We start from the raw sequence: 14,399 nt of genomic DNA on the forward strand, positions 1-14,399 counted from the left end.
GAAAAAATATTTCTTCCGTATCTAACACAACCTTTAATTTTTTCCCAATATAACACTTCCATCCATCTTTTGTGCAAACTATGTTAAATGGCACATGAAATGACAGTTCCGCTCTCAAATATCTATCCAATTATTTTCTTTATATTAAAGACTCAAGTTTTCTAGTTCTAATCAAGTCTCTCGTCGTGCATAGACGTGTATATAATCACCGTCAAGACTGCTTTATACAACAAAAAAAGATTAAGATCTATAATAAAAATGCAGGAGCGACATGACTAACAAATCTCTTCGGCATGTTTGTTCTATTTGCCAAGCTAGCGCAAGCAAGACTCAAGGCTTAAGTACGTACGTACATACGCAGCTAGAGACGAACATGTTCTGTTTCTAGGGAAAATTAATCAAGCTGCATGTGTTTCTGAGCTAGCATTGCACGTACCTGCACTACTTGGGTGGATCCATCTGGCATTCTAAAATCAACACTCCACTACGGGGTCACGCAACACTCGTTTTGCTCCCGTCTGCCGCACCTTGGCCCGTTCCCACCACCCTACCTAGAGGAGTGTTTGCAGCCGGAACTAGGGGTAAACTTGTCATTTCATGCGTCATTTAACACCGTTAGGTTAAAAAATGGACGGAAGTGTTATATTGAGAATAAAATTTAAGTTGGTGTTAGATAGGGAAGCAATATTTCTTCAGTGTTAAATAGGGAAATGAAATCTAAATAAGAAATTCTTTCAAAAAAAAACTTGAAACTGACCGGAACCTTTAGGAAGAATCCTAAAACCAAAAAGAACTTGTAGCACGAACAGGGCCGGTTCATGACACGCCGCCTGTGCAAAACGATGACAATTTGCCGCATTAAGCGGCTAATGGGAAATTCTGTTACACGCAGGCTATATCTTGCTTATTGTGAGATGTAGCCCCGCATTGCCTGTGATGCTCCATTAAAAATACTATGATTCATGTACTTCACTATACCTGATAGGCTGATACACGACGATAATTGAAGGGAATAGTGATGTAGATTGGATTTCTGATGCCGGTGAGATGTTGGCCACAAGTAAATATGTGTTTACACTTAGAGGTGAGACTAATTCATGGAAGTCTGGCAAGCAAACCATATTAACTAATTCTATGATGGAAGGATAATTCACATCATGAAAAAAATCTTGCACTAAAGTAGAATGGCTTCAGAAGCTTTTGATGAACTTGCCAGTGATTGAAAAGTCAATAACAACTGTCCTCATGAACCGTGACAATCAGAAAGTGTTTGTCAAGGCAAGAAGTTAAAATGACAGCATGCAATCCAAAAAGCATATAAGAAGAAGATTGGTATCTATAAGCCACTTAAGGAACTCCGGACTAATAGCGTTAGACTATAATCAATTGGCTAAGAATCTGGTGGATCTCTTTACAAAGGGGCTATCATTGAAGGAAATATGCCCTAAAGGCAATAATAAAGTTGTTATTTTATATTTCCTTATATCATGATAAATGTTTATTATTCATGCTAGAATTGTATTAACCGGAAACTTGATACATGTGTGGATACATAGACAAAAACACTGTGTCTCTAGTAAGCCTCTATTAGACTAGCTCGTTAATCAAAAATGGTTAAGTTTCCTAACCATAGACATGTGTTGTCATTTGATGAACGAGATCACATCATTAGGAGAAGGATGTGATGGACAAGACCCATCCATTAGCTTAGCATATTGATCGTTCAGTTTTATTGCTATTGCTTTCTTCATAACTTATACATATTCCTCTGACTATGACATTATGCAACTCCCGAATACCGAGGAACACTTTGTGTGCTATCTAACGTCACAACATAACTGGGTGATTATAAAGATTCTCTATAGGTGTCTCCGAAGGTGTTTGTTGGGTTGGCATAAATCGAGATTAGGATTTGTCACCCCGAGTATCGGAGATGTATCTCTGGGCCCTCTCGGTAATGCACATCACTATAAGCCTTGCAAGCAATGTGACTAATGAGTTAGTTACGGGATGATGCATTACAGAACGAGTAAAGAGACTTGCCGGTAACGAGATTGAACTAGGTATGATGATACCGACGATCGAATCTTGGGCAAGTAACATACCGATGACAAAGGGAATAATGTATGTTGTCATTGCGGTTTGACCGATAAAGATCTTCGTAGAGTATGTAGGAACCAATATGAGCATCCAGGTTTCGCTATTGGTTATTGACCGAAGATGTGTCTCGGTCATGTCTACATAGTTCTCGAACCCGTAGGGTCCGCACGCTTAATGTTCGATGATGATTTGTATTACGAGTTATGTGTTTTGGTGACCGGAGATATTTCGGAGTCCTGGACGAGATCACAGACATGACGAGAAGTCTCGAAATGGACGAGAGGTAAATATTGATATATTAGACCAAGGTATTCAGACACCGGAATGGTTTCGGGATGTTTCAGATATTTATCGAAGAACCGGGGGGTTACCGGAACCCCCGGGAGAAGTAACGGGCCTTCATGGGCCATATGGGGAGAGGGGAAGCAGCCCAGAAGGGGTGCCGTGCCTATATCTGAGAATGGTTTTTGATTAACCGGGGCCAATAGTTTGGTTTTTTTTACCCTGGGCTTGATTGGTTTGGGTTGTGATGGGCCCAGACTGTTATCAGTTTAGTTTGGTTTGGTTTTGCGTAAAAACAAGTTGGGTATAGCTGGGTTTGGACCTAAATGGTTTGGTCATTGACAGTTGTGAATCGTGGTTTAGAACCGGTTCTTAAACTGGACGTACCCACACGACACGCCGCGACTGGACAGACACGTACATACGTTACGCGACTCGGCTGGACACACACGTATTAAGCTGCTACTATAGATCAATTACGTTTCTAGCTAGCTTGCTTGCCGGTTAGCTTGCACACACAACAGATTGAATTGGTTTCAACCCAAAACTAAGAACCAGGTTAAGCCCATAGATCCAAGAGTGGTTTGGTTTTGGCGAAGGTGGATAGAGCGTACAGTTTGGTTTGGTTTTGGTTGTGCGTGGTGATTGGAGGTTTGGTTTAGTTTTGATTTAAACTCCGCATTGATTGGTTATGGTTTAGGTTTAGTTTAGTTATATGACCATTGCCAGGTTTAGCCGCGCCCCCCTTCCATAGGGAGTCTGAATTGGACTAGGGGAGGGGGCGGGCCTGTAACATCCCAAAATTTCAATTTGAAATGTTATACATAGATTATTCATGCATATCATATTTTATTGCATTTCGTTTCGCGATCCTCGAAATCCTAAGCAACTCAAGGACCCTCGGAGAGAGAGTTATGGATTTCCCTGTTTTCATATTTGAGTTTTATCAAATATTGAAACGAGGATTTTTGGTTTTAATTATTTTTCACTTCGAAAATATTTCATATTAAAATATATGAGAGGACATAATATGACTTCTCCAAAATAAATGAAATATTGGAGGAAAGATATTAAAACCAAATATTTGATTTTATTCGGAGTTTATTGCTATTTTATTTGAATTAGAAAAATTGCACGTTTTTCAAAATTGCATTTTAGGGCCAAGAAAATGTTCATCTCGTTCTAAATATTTTATTTAGACGGAGAAAATTTGTTTTGGCATTTGTTAGTTTTTTTATTTTATTTTATAGGATTTTTTTAGTTCGGCAAAATTATTTAAAAAAAAAGTTTCCTCCGCCGACTGTGCCGAAGCCCAAGTCAGCCGGCCCACCTCCCCGCGCTGTCTCCTTCGAGGAGAACGGGAGCGCGCCGCCTCCCGCGAGGCCGAGTCCGGCCGGGACTCTCCTTCCCCGCGCCGCTTGCCCCCTCGCCCAAGCAAGCACCCCCCTCCTATAAGTACCACACCCCGCCCTGATTTCCGCCACCACCGCCGCACCCCGCCGCAATCGGAGCCGCCCCACGCCGCCCCTCCTTTGCCGCGCCGCCGCCGCCCGTTGCCACGTCACCGCCATCGAGCGTCGCTGCCACGCCGCCCCTGCCACCCGCGCTGCCCACCGCCGTAGCCCCGCCTCGCCGGAGTCGCCGCACCGCCTCGCCGGAGGTAAAGCCGTTGTTCAGTTTTTTTAAAGAACTGATCCGGTTTTTTTGAAAACCCTAGGTTTTTTTTGAATAAATCGGTTCGTCAATTTTTTTCTCGGCTTAGTTATTTAGCGGACGTTCGTCCGTACGTTCGTTTTAACGAATGGTGTTCACTCGTTAGCCGCAGACAACGAACATTCGTTCGTTAGTCTGTTCGTCAATTTTTCTTTTTCTCGGATTTTCCGCGATTATTTTCGATCGCGATTTCTGATCCGATTTTCGTTTTAGTTTATCTTTTCGCTCGTTTGTCGGAATCAAGCGATTCAAACGCCTAGATCTTCGTCTCGAAACCCTCTTTCTATTTAATCAACTTGGACAAGGTTTTGATACTGTAAAATTTGACTTTAGTCCAGAATAGTAAACGGACCTTGTTTCTTTCGCAGTTTGAGTTTCGTTGCCCCATTTGATTTGATTCTTTTTGCAAACAGAGTTCTTAAGTTGAACTTTCTGGTTAGACCTTCTTATTTGAGTTTTATCCATGCTTCTTTGCTTGATTGCTTATGTATGCTATTGCTTGTTTGCGATAGAACATCCAGAGTGCGAAGCGTGCTACTTCGAATCTTTAGGTTTTGCCGATCATCAGCAAGGCAAGTAACACTTTGATCATACCCCTTTATCACCCAGTTTTTATGCATTAGCTCCAATCCTCAAACATTGCATGATTAGGATGTGATTAACATGTGGGTTGGGAAGTAGTTAATGAGGTAGAACCTATTGCCCTGTTATTATCAAACCCTTGGGAGTTATTTCTACGTATTGCTTACATTGCTATGCTATGCTCGTAGACGTGGTTTGGGTGAGTGAAATCCATGACAGATGTGAGATTGTTAATTAATGGTTCAACTTAAGGTGGCAACTTGAATACACATCTGGGTGGATTGTTTGTCGGGCACCTGCAGAATCCAGTGTTGTCCTAGGATATCCCGGAGTACCCGTGTGATAATCCTAAGGTCCGCCACCCAGGCTCAAAGGGAACTGGGATATTTCATGCTAGAAACTTCCGTGTGCATCCACATGCTATTATGGGATATAGCATAGCTGAGTAAGTTACATGAGCTCTCGAAGAGGTGGATCGGCATGTAGAGGGATGTAGGTTGGTACGGTCTGCCCGGAGTAAAGAGTAAATGTTTCTGAGAGGCTGTGTCTCGGTCATCCGTTTCTCAAACACCCTGTAGTGCGAGAAATCCAATGGAGGAGATCGGGTCTTGTGGGGAAAAGTGCACAAACCTCTGCAGAGTGTACAATCTAATCATGGTTAGCCGTGTCCCCGGTTATGGACAATTCTTGAGTATCTAGTACTTGGATTATCATATGTATCTCATCACTCTAAATTAATATTGTTGGGTTGATAATTACTTTTAATTGGGATTGAGTTGGAGGAACCTTCTCAATGATGTTTCAACTACCATGATAGTTAAATAAAATCTATTCCTTTGTTGTAGGGAAAAATTGGCTTTTCACAAAAACTATAACCATAGAGCTTTCCACCAGCCAAATATGCATGTAGTGATAGCATTATTCTGTTCTTGCTCTACTGTGTTATATTGACAACATATTCAATGTGCTGACCCGTTTTCGGGATGCAACGTATTATGTTGCAGACTTTTCAGACAAGGAGTAAGGTTCGTTAGGTCGTTGTCGTGCAGCTCAGCTATGCCGTTGGAGTTGATGGACTCACTTTATCTTCCAAGCCTTCCGTTGTTATCATATTAGATGGCCTTAAGCCATATTTATTGTAATAAGTTCTCTTTTGAGACATTCTATGTAATAAGTGTGTGATTGCTACTCTGTTATAAATCCTCGAGTACTGTGTGTGTCAGCATTACCGATCCAGGGACGACACTCAAGCACAGAGACTTGACCGTTTGAGGTCGGGTCGCTACAAGATGGTATCAGAGCACACGCTGAGTGTAGGACACGACCACTAAGCTAAAGCCCTAGATCACTATTCTCTTCTCATTTCTGACTCCTCTCCATTTTCTACTCTTTAGAATGGTGGCCGCAAGGACCAAGTTTGCACAATCGGATGAAGACGCACCTTTTGGATGACACTTGAAGGAAGTCACTAGGTACCTGAACATAGGAATACCAAGCTTCACCGGGACTTACACCGCCACTTTACCAAAAGAGGAGCAATGGATGATTCAAGTTCAAGTTCCAGGAAGGACATTCACGCCAGTCACTAAGCCCATAGAGTTTTCCTTTGATGCACCAACCTGGAGTCTAGGAAAGAGTATGGCAGCTCACATCACCATGGGACGCATTGGAGAAGTTTACCAAAAGGACCTTAAGGATACTATCTACCAGATTTGTGGGTGCCGAGATGAGCAATGGGAGATGATCAGTGATACGTCTCCAACGTATCTATAATTTTTGATTGCTCCATGCTATATTATCTACTGTTTTGGACACTATTGGGCTTTATTATCCACTTTTATATTATTTTTGGGACTAACCTATTAACCGGAGGCCCAACCCAGAATTGTTGTTTTTTGCCTGTTTTAGGGTTTCGAAGAAAAGGAATATCAAACGGAGTCCAAACGGAATGAAACCTTCACGAACATGATTTTCTTAACGAACAAGACCCGGGAGACTTGGACCCTACGTCAAGACACAAAAGAGGAGGCCACGAGGTAGGGGGTGCGCCTACCCCCCAGGCGCGCCCTCCACCCTCGTGGGCCCCCTGTTGCTCCACCGACGTACTCCTTCCTCCTATATATACCTACATACCCCCAAACGATCAGATACGGAGCCAAAACCCTAATTCCACTACCGCAACTTTCTGTATCCATGAGATCCCATCTTGGGGCTTGTTCCGGAGCTCCGCCAGAGGGGGCATCGATCACGGAGGGCTTCTACATCATCACCATAGCCCCTCCGATGAAGTGTGAGTAGTTTACCTCGGACCTATGGGTCCATAGTTATTAGCTAGATGGCTTCTTCTCTCTTTTTGGATCTCAATACAATGTTCTCCCCCTCTCTTGTGGAGAACTATTCGATGTAATCTTCTTTTTGCGGTGTGTTAGTTGAGACCGATGAATTGTGGGTTTATGATCAAGTCTGTCTATGAATAATATTTGAATCTTCTCTGAATTCTTTTATGTATGATTGGTTATATTTGCAAGTCTCTTCGAATTATCAGTTTGGTTTGGCCTACTAGATTGATCTTTCTTGCAACGGGAGAAGTGCTTAGCTTTGGGTTCAATCTTGCGGTGTCATTTCCTAGTGACAGTAGGGGCAGCAAGGCACATATTGTATTGTTGCCATCGAGGATAACAAGATGGGGTTTTCATCATATTGCATGAGTTTATCCCTCTATATCATGTCATCTTGCTTAAGGCGTTACTCTATTTTCATTAACTTAATACTCTAGATGCATGCTGGATAGCGGTCGATGAGTGGAGTAATAGTAGTAGATGCAGGCAGGAGTCGGTCTACTTGTCTCGGACGTGATGCCTATATACATGATCATACCTAGATATTCTCATAACTATGCTCAATTCTGTCAATTGCTCAATAGTAATTCGTTCACCCACCGTAGGATACTTATGCTCTTGAGAGAAACCACTACTGAAACCTATGGCCCCGGGGTCTATCTTCATCATATTAATCTTCCAATACTTAGTTATTTCCTTTGCTTTCTACTTTGATTTTATTTTACTTTGCATCTTTACCATAAAAATACCAAAAATATTATCTTATCATATCTATCAGATCTCGCTCTCGTAAGTGGCCGTGTAGGGATTGACAACCCCTTATCGTGTTGGTTGCGAGGAGTTATTTGTTTTGTGCAGGTACGAGGAACTCACACGTAGCCTCCTACTGGATTGATACCTTGGTTCTCAAAAACTGAGGGAAATACTTATGCTACTTTGCTGCATCATCCCTTCCTCTTCGGGGAAAAACCAATGCAATGCTCAAGAGGTAGCAAGAAGGATTTCTGGCGCCATTGCCGGGGATTCTACACAAAAGTCAACATACCAAGTACACATCACAATCCCTATCCCCCGCATTACATTATTTGCCATTTGCCTCTCATTTTCCTCTCCCCCACTTCACCCTTGCCGTTTTATTCACCCTCTCTCTCTCTATCCTCCCCCTCTTTCTCTATTTGCCTCTTTTTGCCCGCTTGCTTTTTGTTTGCTTGTGTGTTAGTTTGCTTGCTTGTCACGATGGCTCAAGATAATACTAAATTGTGTGACTTTACCAATACCAACAACAATGATTTTATTAGCACTCCGATTGATCCTCTTACCGATGCTGAATCTTGTGAAATTAATACTGGTTTGCTGAATCTTGTCATGAAAGATCCATTTTCCGGCCTTCCTAGTGAAGATGCCGCTACCCATCTGAATAGCTTCGTTGATTTGTGTGATATGCAAAAGAAGAAAGATGTGGATAATGATATTGTTAAATTGAAGCTATTTCCTTTTTCGCTTAGAGATCGTGCTAAAGCTTGGTTTTCGTCTTTGCCTAAAAATAGTATTGATTCATGGAATAAATGCAAAGATGCTTTTATCTCTAAGTATTTTCCTCCCGCTAAGATCATCTCCCTTAGAAACGATATTATGAATTTTAAGCAACTTGATCATGAACATGTTGCACAAGCTTGGGAGAGGATGAAATTAATGATACATAATTGCCCTACTCATGGTTTGAATTTGTGGATGATTATACAAAAATTTTATGCCGGATTGAATTTTGCTTCTAGAAATCTTTTAGATTCGGCCGTGAGAGGCACTTTTATGGAAATCACTTTAGGAGAAGCTACTAAAATCCTAGATAATATTATGGTTAATTATTCTCAATGGCATACTGAAAGATCTAGTAATAAAAAGGTGCATGCGATAGAAGAAATTAATGTTTTGAGTGGAATGATGGATGAACTTATGAAATTATTTGCTAGTAAGAGTGTTTCTTCCGATCCTAATGAGATGTCCTTGTCTACTTTGATTGAGAATAATAATGAATCTATGGATGTAAATTTTTTTGGTAGGAACAATTTTGGTAACAATGCGTATAGAGGAAATTTCAATCCTAGGCCTTATCCTAGTAATCCCTCTAATAATTATGGTAATTCCTACAACAATTCTTATGGAAATTTTAATAAGATGCCCTCTGATTTTGAATCTAATATTAAAGAATTTATTACCTCGCAAAAGAATTTCAATGCTTTGATTGAAGAAAATTTGCTTAAGATTGATGAGTTGGCTAGGAACGTTGATAGAATTTCTCTTGATGTTGATTCTTTGAAACTTAGATCTATTCTACCTAAACATGATATCAATGAGTCTCTCAAAGCCATGAGAATTTCCATTGATGAGTGCAAAGAAAGAACCGCTAGGATTCGTGCTAAGAAAGATGCCTTTATAAGAGTGTGTTCTTCTAGTTCCTATGAAAATAAAGATGAAGATCTAAAAGTTATTGATGTGTCCCCTATTAAATCTTTGTTTTGCAATATGAATCAAAATAATGATGGGACTGAATATGATCCACCTTTACCTAGAAGACGTTCCAAGAATTCGGAGTTTTTAGATCTTGATGCTAAAATTAATGAAAGTGGGATTGAAGAAATTAAAACCCTAGATGTTGCTAAACCCACTATTTTGGATTTCAAGGAATTTAATTATGAAGATTTCTCTTTGATTGATTGTATTTCCTTGTTGCAATCCTTGCTAAATTTTCCTCATGCTTATAGTCAAAATAAAGCGTTCACTAAACATACCGTTGATGCCTTGATGCTATCTTATGAAGAAAAACTTGAATTAGAAGTTTCTATTCCTAGAAAACTTTATGATGAGTGAAACCAACTATTAAAATTAAAATTAAAGATCATGAATGCTATGCTTTATGTGATTTGGGTGCTAGTGTTTCCACGATTCCAAAGACTTTGTGCGATTTGTTAGGTTTCCGTGATTTTGATGATTGCTCTCTAAACTTGCACCTTGCGGATTCCACTATTAAGAAACCTATGGTAAGAATTAATGATGTTCTTATTGTTGCAAATAGAAATTATGTGCCCGTAGATTTTATTGTTCTTGACATAGATTGCAATCCTTCATGTCCTATTATTCTTGGTAGACCTTTCCTTAGAACGATTGGTGCAATTATTGATATGAAGGAAGGAAATATTAGATTCCAATTTCCGTTAAGGAAAGGCATGGAACACTTTCCTAGAAAGAATATTAAATTACCTTATGAATCTATTATGAGAGCCACTTATGGATTGCCTGTTGGGGAAAGTAGTAATTTCAAAAAAATTCCTACGCACACGCAAGATCATGGTGATGCATAGCAACGAGAAGGGAGAGTGTGATCTACGTACCCTTGTAGACCGACAGCGGAAGCGTTAGCACAATGCGGTTGATGTAGTCGTACGTCTTCACGGCCCGACCGATCAAGCATCGAAACTACGGCACCTCCGAGTTTTAGCACACGTTCAGCTCGATGACGATCCTCGGATTCTGATCCAGCAAAGTGTCGGGGAAGAGTTCCGTCAGCACGATGGCGTGGTGACGATCTTGATGTACTACCGTCGCAGGGCTTCGCCTAAGCACCGCTATAATATTATCGAGGATTATGGTGGAAGGGGGCACCGCACACGGCTAAGAATATGATCACGTGGATCAACTTGTGTGTCTAGGGGTGCCCCTTGCCCCTGTATATAAAGGAGCAGGGGGAGGTGCGGCCGGCCAGGAGGAGGGCGCGCCAGGAGGAGTCTTACTCCCACCGGAAGTAGGATTCCCCCCTTTCCTAGTTGGAATAGGATTCGGGAGGGGGAAAGAGGAGAGAGAGAAGGAAGGGGGGGCGCCGCCCTCCTCTCCTTGTCCTATTCGGACTAGGGGGAGGGGCGCGCGGCCCAGCCCTGGCCACCTCTCCTCTCTTCCACTAAAGCCCACTAAGGCCCATATACCTCCCAGGGGCTTCCGGTAACCTCCCGGTACTCCGGTAAAATCCCGATTTCACCTGGAACACTTCCGATATCCAAATATAGGCTTCCAATATACCAATCTTCATGTCTCGACCATTTCGAGACTCCTCGTCATGTCCGTGATCACATCTGGGACTCTGAACAAACTTCGGTACATCAAAATGCATAAACTCATAATATAACTGTCATCAAAACCGTAAGCATGCGGACCCTACGGGTTCGAGAACAATGTAGACATGACCGAGACACGTCTCCGGTCAATAACCAATAGCGGAACCTGGATGCTCATATTGGCTCCCACATATTCTACGAAGATCTTTATCGGTCAGACCGCATAACAACATACGTTGTTCCCTTTGTCATCGGTATGTTACTTGCCCGAGATTCGATCGTTGGTATCTCAATACCTAGTTCAATCTCGTTACCGGCAAGTCTCTTTACTCATTTCGTAATACATCATCTTGCAACTAACTCATTAGTTGTAATGCTTGCAAGGCTTATGTGATGTGCATTACCGAGAGGGCCCAAAGATACCTCTCCGACAATCAGAGTGACAAATCCTAATCTCGAAATACGCCAACCCAACATGTACCTTTGGAGACACCTGTAGAGCTCCTTTATAATCACCCAGTTATGTTGTGACGTTTGGTAGCACACAAAGTGTTCCTCCGGCAAACGGGAGTTGCATAATCTCATAGTCATAGGAACATGTATAAGTCATGAAGAAAGCAATAGCAACATACTAAACGATCGGGTGCTAAGCTAATGGAATGGGTCATGTCAATCACATCATTCTTCTAATGATGTGATCCCGTTAATCAAATAACAACTCTTTTGTTCATGGTTAGGAAACATAACCATCTTTGATTAACGAGCTAGTCAAGTAGAGGCATACTAGTGACACTCTGTTTGTCTATGTATTCACACATGTATTATGTTTCCGGTTAATACAATTCTAGCATGAATAATAAACATTTATCATGATATAAGGAAATAAATAATAACTTTATTATTGCCTCTAGGGCATATTTCCTTCAGTTTCCCACTTGCACTAGAGTCAATAATCTAGTTCACATCGCCATGTGATTCAACACTAATAGTTCACATCACCATGTGATTAACACCCATAGTTCACATTGTCATGTGACCTATACCCAAAGGGTTTACTAGAGTCAGTAATCTAGTTCACATCGTTTATGTGATTAACACCCAAAGAGTACTAAGGTGTGATCATGTTTTGCTTGTGAGATAATTTTAGTCAACGGGTCTGTCACATACAGATCCGTAAGTATTTTGCGAATTCTATGTCTACAATGCTCTGCACGGAGCTACTCTAGCTAATTGCTCCCACTTTCAATATGTATCTAGATCGAGACTTAGAGTCATCCAGATCTGTGTCAAAACTTGCATCGACGTAACTTTTTACGACGAACCTTTTTGTCACCTCCATAATTGAGAAATATTTCCTTATTCCACTAAGGATAATTTTGACCGCTGTCCTGTGATCTACTCTTAGATCACTATTGTACTCCCTTGCTTAACACAGTGTCGGGTATACAATAGATCTGGTACACAGCATGGCATACTTTATAGAACCTATGGCTGAGGCATAGGGAATGACTTTCATTCTCTTTCTATCTTCTGCCGTGGTCGGGCTTTGAGTCTTACTCAATTTCACACCTTGTAACACAGCTAAGAACTCTTTCTTTGACCGTTCCAATTTTGAACTACTTCAAAATATTGTCAAGGTATGTACTCATTGGAAAAAAACTTATCAAGCGTCTTGATCTATCTCTATAGATCTTGATGCTTGATACGTAAGCAGCTTCACCGAGGTCTTTCTTTGAAAAACTTCTTTCAAAACACTCCTTTATGCTTTGCAGAATAATTCTACATTATTTCCGGTCAACAATATGTCATTCACATATACTTATCAGAAATGTTGTAGTGCTCCCACTCACTTTCTTGTAAATACAGGCTTCACCGCAAGTCTGTATAAAACTATATGCTTTGATCATCTCATCAAGGCGCATATTCCAACTCCGAGATGCTTGCACCAGTCCATAGATGGATCGCTGGAGCTTGCACATTTTGTTAGCACCTTTAGGATTGACAAAACCTTCTGGTTGTATCATATACAACTCTTCTTTAATAAATCCATTAAGGAATGCAGTTTTGTTTATTCATTTGCTGGATTTCATAAAATGCGGCAATTGCAAACATGATTCGGACAGACTTAAGCATAGATACGAGTGAGAAACTCTCATCGTAGTCAACACGTTGAACTTGTCGAAAACCTTTTGCGACAATTCTAGCTTTGTAGATAGTAACTCTACTATCAACGTCCGTCTTCCTCTTGAAGATCCATTTAATCTCAATGGCTCGCCGATCATTGGGCAAGTCAATCAAAGTCCATACTTTATTCTCATACATGGATCTCATCTCAGATTTCATGGCCTCAAGCCATTTCGCGGAATCTGGGCTCATCATCGCTTCCTCATAGTTCGTAGGCTCGTCATGGTCAAGTAACATGACCTCCAGAACTGGATTACCGTACCACTCTGGTGCGGATCTCACTCTGTTTTTTTTCTACGAGGTTCGGTAGTAACTTGATCTGAAGTTACATGATCATCATCATTAGCTTCCTCACTAATCGGTCTAGTAGTCACAGGAACAGATTTCTGTGATGAACTACTTTCCAATAAGGGAGCAGGTACAGCTACCTCATCAAGTTCTACTTTCCTCCCACTCACTTCTTTCGAGAGAAATTCCTTCTCTAGAAAGGATCCATTCAAAGCAACGAATATCTCGCCTTCGGATCTGTGATAGAAGTATCCTATGAAGATGCACTTCTCCGATTTGGGTTTGAGCTTATCAGGTTGAAACTTTTTCACATAAGCATTGCAACCTCAAACTTTAAGAAACGACAGCTTAGGTTTCTTGCCAAACCATAGTTCATACGGTGTCGTTTCAACGGATTTAGATGGTGCCCTATTTAACATGAATGCAGCTGTCTCTAATGCATAACCCCAAAACGATAGTGGTAGATCGGTAAGAGACATCATAGATCGCACCATATCTAATAAAGTATGGTTATGACGTTCGGACACGCCATTACATTGTGGTGTTCCAGGTGGCGTGAGTAGTGAAACTATTTCACATTGTTTTTAACTGAAGGCCAAACTCATAACTCAAATACTCTTCTCTACGATCAGATCGTAGAAACTTTATTTTCTTGTTACCATGATTTTTCACTTCACTCTGAAATTCTTTGAACTTTTCAAATGTTTCAGACTTATGTTTCATCAAGTAGATATACTCATATCTGCTCAAATCATCTGTAAAGATAAGAAAATAATGATACTTGTCGCGAGCCTCAATATTCATC

This window comes from Triticum aestivum, chromosome 3A (assembly GCF_018294505.1).
Source record: "Triticum aestivum cultivar Chinese Spring chromosome 3A, IWGSC CS RefSeq v2.1, whole genome shotgun sequence".
Taxonomy (NCBI): Eukaryota; Viridiplantae; Streptophyta; class Magnoliopsida; order Poales; family Poaceae; genus Triticum; species Triticum aestivum.